This window comes from Triticum dicoccoides, chromosome 5A, assembly GCF_002162155.2.
Source record: "Triticum dicoccoides isolate Atlit2015 ecotype Zavitan chromosome 5A, WEW_v2.0, whole genome shotgun sequence".
Taxonomy (NCBI): domain Eukaryota; kingdom Viridiplantae; phylum Streptophyta; class Magnoliopsida; order Poales; family Poaceae; genus Triticum; species Triticum dicoccoides.
In genome coordinates this window covers 4,355,130-4,361,174 of record NC_041388.1, presented here as the reverse complement: position 1 = coordinate 4,361,174, position 6,045 = coordinate 4,355,130, and positions in this window count along the sequence as shown.

The window sequence follows — 6,045 nt, the reverse complement described above, 5'->3', positions numbered from 1 at the left end:
GTGATCGTCATCAAGATTGTCGTGTGCAATTTCAAGTGGAGAATCATGAAGAGATCAAGTGCTTGAAGCTTTCCATCCATTGTGGTGTCAATGGACTTGTGAAGATGTGCCGAAGAGTGGCTCATCCATAGTGGAGTATGGGGGAGCAATAATCTAGTCTTCATCGACCCAACGCAATCAAGAAAGGTGGTCCATCTTGAGGAGGACAAGATCGTCATCATCTAACTCAAGTGGATCATGTGCAAGGCAAAGGTTTTCCCTTGATAGGTTTTCTATTTTACCGGTATCATGGTGGTAGTTGGGAGACCGGGTTATAGGATCGATAGCCGTACTATCAAGGGGGGCTCTCAAGTGAGTAGCTTGATCGTATCGTTCGTCGAGAGCTCAAACCATTGGATCCTTGCATCATGTTTCTTGGTTCTTGTTTGGTTCTCTTTGTGAGTCTTAGAGCTTATGGTCATCTTGATGACAAGCTTGAGTTCATCGAAAACGGAGTTCGCATGCGTCTTCTATGATGTTTTCGGTGTTGTAGGTTTTACCGGTCTTATCCGAGGAAGGGTCCTCACCATTTTATTATGGGCCTTTTATAATTTGCTTCTTATTGTTATTTCTTTCAAGATTGTGTTAGCCCTTGTCGCTAGCTTTCCAACAAACTTGGTTTCATCGAAAACGGAGTTCGCATGCGTCTTCTATGATGTTTTCGGTGTTGGAGGTTTTACGGGTCTTTTCCGAGGAAGGGTTCTCACCATTTTCTTATGGGCCTTTTCTCATTTGCTTCTTATTGATATTTCTTTGAAGATTTTGTTAGCCCTTGTCGCTAGCTTTCCAACAAACTTGGTTTCATCGAATTCGGAGTCCGTTTGCAAAAGTTGTTGCAGTTTTGGTGTTCTAAAAAGGCTGCAGCGGTACTACCGCGAATTGGAGCGGATGTAATTTTTTACTACCGCTCCAGAGCAGTACTACCGCGGCTCCTACAGTGGTAGTACCGCTCCGGACCAAAAACTCGTCCCAAGTCTTGCGGTGGTAGGCCCGGATGTATTTTTTAGTACCGCTCGCAAGTAGTAGTACCGCTACCATTTGCGGTAGTACCGTGAGGTCGGGCAGTAGTTCCGTGAGCATGAGCGGTAGTACCGCTCCGGCGGTTCTTCTGGCCTTTTGCCTCCTCGTTGTTGTTTTTCAAAGGGGTACTTCCGCCCTACCGGTAGTACCGCTCCTTGGAGCGGTAGTACCGCTCTGTGCGGGCTGTGAGCATAACGGTTGGATTTTTTCCCACCTATAAAAGGGGGTATTCTTCCCCAATGAACCTTATCCTTTTAGCTCGTGTTCTTCCCCCATTGTTGACCTTCTTGGAGCTTGCTAACTCTCAATCCCTCCAATGATTCTTGCTAGTTCTTGAGGGAAAAGAGAGAGGAGATCTAGATCCACGTTTCCACCAATCACTTTCTCCTCTAAGTGAGGGGAACCCCTTGGATCTAGATCTTGGAGTTCTTTGTGTTCTTCTTTCGTTCTTCCTCTCATTTTCTTCCCTAGCATTAGTTGCTTTGGTGGGATTGGGAGAGAAGGACTTGGGCACTCCGTGTGCCCTTGCCATTGCATTTGGTGCATCGGTTAGAGTTCTCCACGGTGATACATGGAAGTGAAGTTTGAGAAGCTTATTACTCTTGGGTGTTTGGGCACCCTAGAGCTTGTTGCTCTTGGGTGCCTTGGCGCCCTAGACGGTTGGTGGTGTTCGGAGCTCAATCATTATGGTGTAAAGCTCCGGGCAAGCGTCGGGGTCTCCAATTAGGTTGTGGAGATCGCCCCGAGCAATTTGACGGGTACCGGTGACCGCCCCAAGGGTTGCCAAAGTGTATGGGTTCGGTGACCGCCCCAAGGGTTGCCATTTGTACGGGTTTGGTGACCGCCCTCAAGGGTCCCTTAGTGGAATCACGGCATCTTGCATTGTGCGAGGGCGTGAGGAGATTACGGTGGCCCTAGTGGCTTCTTCGGGAGCATTGTGCCTCCACACCGCTCCAAACGGAGATTAGCATCCGCAAGGGTGTGAACTTCGGGATACATCATCATCTCCGCGTGCCTTAGTTATCTCTTACCCGAGCCCTTTACTTCTGCACTTTACTTTGTGATAGCCATATTGTTTCTTGTCATATATCTTGCTATCACATAGTTGCTTATCTTGCTTAGCATAAGTTGTTGGTGCACATAGGTGAGCCTAGTTGTTTTAGGTTTTGCTCTTGACAAATTAACCGCTAGGTTTATTCTGCATTTGTTCAAGCCTAAATCGTAATTATTTTAAAACGCCTATTCACCCCCCCTCTAGGCGACATCCACGATCTTTCAATTGGTATCAGAGCCTCGTCTCTCTTTGTTAGGCTTAACCGCCTAGAGAGTAAATATGTCGACTAGGGGATTAGGATTCTCTCACACTCTTAGTTTCGATGGCACAAATTTTGATCTTTGGGTAATTCGCATGCTTAATCTCTTTAGGGTCATGGACCCAAATTTAGAGTGAATTGTAGATATGGGTTTTTCTCCTCCAAAGGATCCTCAAAGATTATCTTTAGAGGATGAGAAAAACTCTTATCTCAATGCTCAAGCTTCTAATGTTCTTTTCAATGCTTTGAGCAATGTAGTTATATTTCAACTCATGCCGTTCCGGGATGCTCATGAGTTGTGGACAAAGCTTCAAGATAAATATGGTGTGTCCAAGATTAGTGGGGATGATTGTTCTCCCTCCACCTCCGGCCGTGTTGTGTTTTCAACTTCTTCTACTTCACCTACGTGTGGTTTGCCACAAGGTAATGACATGGTGAGTAGTGGTGTTCATTGCAATGATGATAGTGAGCTCATTGTTGATAATCCTTCATCACTTTCTTATTGCAATGCTTCATCTTTGGACTTTAGCACTTCGATCACTCCAAATGTTTCACATGCTTGTGTTGATAGTCCTTGCATATCATGTAGAAATTGCTTGACTAAATCTCATGATGATATGCTTGCTATATCTTGTTGCCATGATTAAAATGCATGTATTTCCTCGAGTTGTTGTGCTAACAATGTAGAGGAAACCCAACACTCCATGGAACAAGATGTGGTCTTGGATGGTGCTTCAAGGGATCCTAAATCATCATCTATTGCATTTTGCCTTATGGCCAAGGCTTCAAAGGTATCTCCCACTTTGAATCCCAATATATCTTGTGATGATATTGATGATGGCAAGAGTGATGATGATGTTGATTATGATGAAGAGAATGATGATGTTGCCTCCTTCAAAATTAAAGGGGAAATGATTTTTAAAGCTCTTCTTAAGAATAAAATTGCTCGTTCCAACTTCATGGAAACATGTCTATTGCTATTGAGGGCAAGAAATATATTGATGAGTTGGAATCTCATCTCGAGGAGCATGAGGTCACCATTGAGAAAATGGAAGGTCATGAGCGTGATTACGCTAATGAGGTTGCGGACCACTGTCAAGCTCTTGAACTTGAACAAACCACCAAGGAATCTCTTGAGGAGACTTTTGCTCTAGAATTATCTATAGTGAGGGAATCTCGTGATAGAGCTCTTGAGGTGGCCAATGATTTTGAAACTAAAAATGAGGAGCTTGAAGTTGCGCGTGCTAAACTCCTTGAGGACTTTGAGCACCTTGAAAATGGCTCAAGGGTCATTAAGAGTGAGCTCATCAAACTCACCGAGTCTCATGCTCAACTTAAAGCTTCATATTCAAAAGATCTTGCAAAGTTGTCTTCTCCTCTTGTTGCTAATGATGATGCTTGTGCTACTAACTCTATCTCTTTTGAAGCATCCATATTGAAGGAGAATGTTGAGCTAAGGGCTCAACTTGAGTTGCTATCTAGCAATTATGGGATGTTGGAAGAAAATCATGTAAAGCTCATAAGCTCTCATGATGATCTTCTAGTATCCCATAATGTGCTAAAGTTAGCTCATGAGGACATGCTTGCTAAGGTAACATCTAGTGAGCCTCATGTGGATACTAGCACTACTTTTATTCAAAATGCTATATTGCCTTGTGCTAGGCCTCGCGATTCATCCATGCATAACATTGGTACATCTTGTGATGAATTGCTTTCCTTGCCTTGTTGCTCTAAAGATGAAGCTTATACTTCCTCTAGTGCTTGTGTTGAGACTAACCATGTAGAGGAAATCAAAGAGCTCAAGGCACAAGCCACTTCTTTGAAGAAGGATTTGGAAAAGTGTCATGAAGGGAATGCCACGCTCGACAATATCTTGAGTGTACAAAAATCCCCCAATGATAAAGGTGGACTTGGATTCAACTCCAATAAGAAGAAGAAGTCCAAGAGAAACAACAAGAATGGCCAAAACAAGTCAAGAGTTCGGCCAAGATTATTTGCTTCAAGTACAAAATTGAAGGGCATCATGTTAGATCTTGCCCATTGAAGAAGAAGGCCATTAGTGACAAGCAACAAGGGAAGCGGCCACAAGTTCAATGTCATGCTCAACCACAAGTTGAAGAAAGTCCTCTTCCCAAGAATCCTCAAGCTAATGCTTCTCAAGTTGAGAAATCAAGTGAGAAGAAAGTGAAGAGTAGACGTTGCTACTTATGTCGTGAGAAAGGTCACCTCGCCTCTTCATGCACTAGTGGTAACTTATCCAACCCAATTATTATTGATGATATCTATTCTCTTGGGAAGGATAAGGTTGGCAATGTGTTTGCCAAAGTTGTTGGTACTCAAAGTGGTGTCAAGAAGAGAACCATTTGGGTAGCCAAGCCTATTGTGACTAACCTCTTAGGACCCAACTTGGTTGGGGACCAACAAGCTCAAACTTGATCAATAGGTGTTGTTGGAGGTCATTGGAGACTTGGCTACATTATGAAGAATTAAGGGGACTTCATCATTCTTATTGTCTCAAGCCAAGTCATTCGGATTATCAAGTTTCTATCTTATATCCAATGTTCCTCCTTGCGGTAACTCGTGCTTAAAGTGTCTACATTGATAGTTACTTGCCCCTTTGCATGTTTGGTTTCGTTCCTTGCATGTGTTTGTATATGTTGTGCTTCCAACTTGATTATCTTGAGCAATCAAGTATGTGTGTGTTGGTTTGCACATCATGTACATGTGTGTCGTTCGTTGAGCCTTTGTGCATCTTGGCCATATCTTAGTTGGCTCTTGAGAGATTAATGGAATATCCCATTGTGGGGGAGTGATGTGCTTTGTGCACCTCACAATCCTATAAATGTGTGTACATGAGGAATACCATCTAGTATTGATATTACAAGATTATCTAGTCGCTATGTGGTATGTCTTCTCATGTGAAATTCAAATTCTAAATAGTCCATTAATTATCTCTTGTTGGATCCTTTAATTGCCTCTTGTCTATCTTTAATTGGTATCACATTATGGGGGAGTAATATGCTATGTGTATATTACTAGCCTAGAAAATGTGTACATTTGAGATATTGTCATCTAGAGTTGATATTGTAAATTATCTTGTTCCTAGGTGGCATGTTAGCTCTACAAGTTGCAATTTGCTTTTTGGTTGGTGTGAAGATGATGTCGGATATCCTTGCTATCTACCACCGGGAATTATTTCCATTTACTTCTTGTCTTTTGACAATTGGTACTCACTTTTTTGGTAGAATTTATTGATCATATTTACATTGGCTTTTGCTTTTTATTTGCCTTTTCTCTTGCCAAGGATTGTATCAACTCCCTTTGTCTTCCATACCACTTGTGGATCTTGTTTATTTCTTGATCTTGTCTAGTGTTTTCTAGATATAGTGAAAGTGGTGATCCCACCTCATGCATTTTGTATTCAAATGCAATTTCTCTATAATGCACTAGTCTTGGGGGAGCTATCCTATTTTCTATAAAACACTCATCTTGTGATCCTTATCAAGTGTGTGTCGGTGGAAGGCAAGTCGTTTCTTTTGGGTACTTTGTGCTATCATGAAACTTTGTAGAGAGCTTGGTTTGTTTGGAACCATCCTCTCTTTTGGGGGTTTGATATCTTTTATTTAGTGTGTATCATCGGATATCTCATTCCTTGATGTATCTATTATGGATA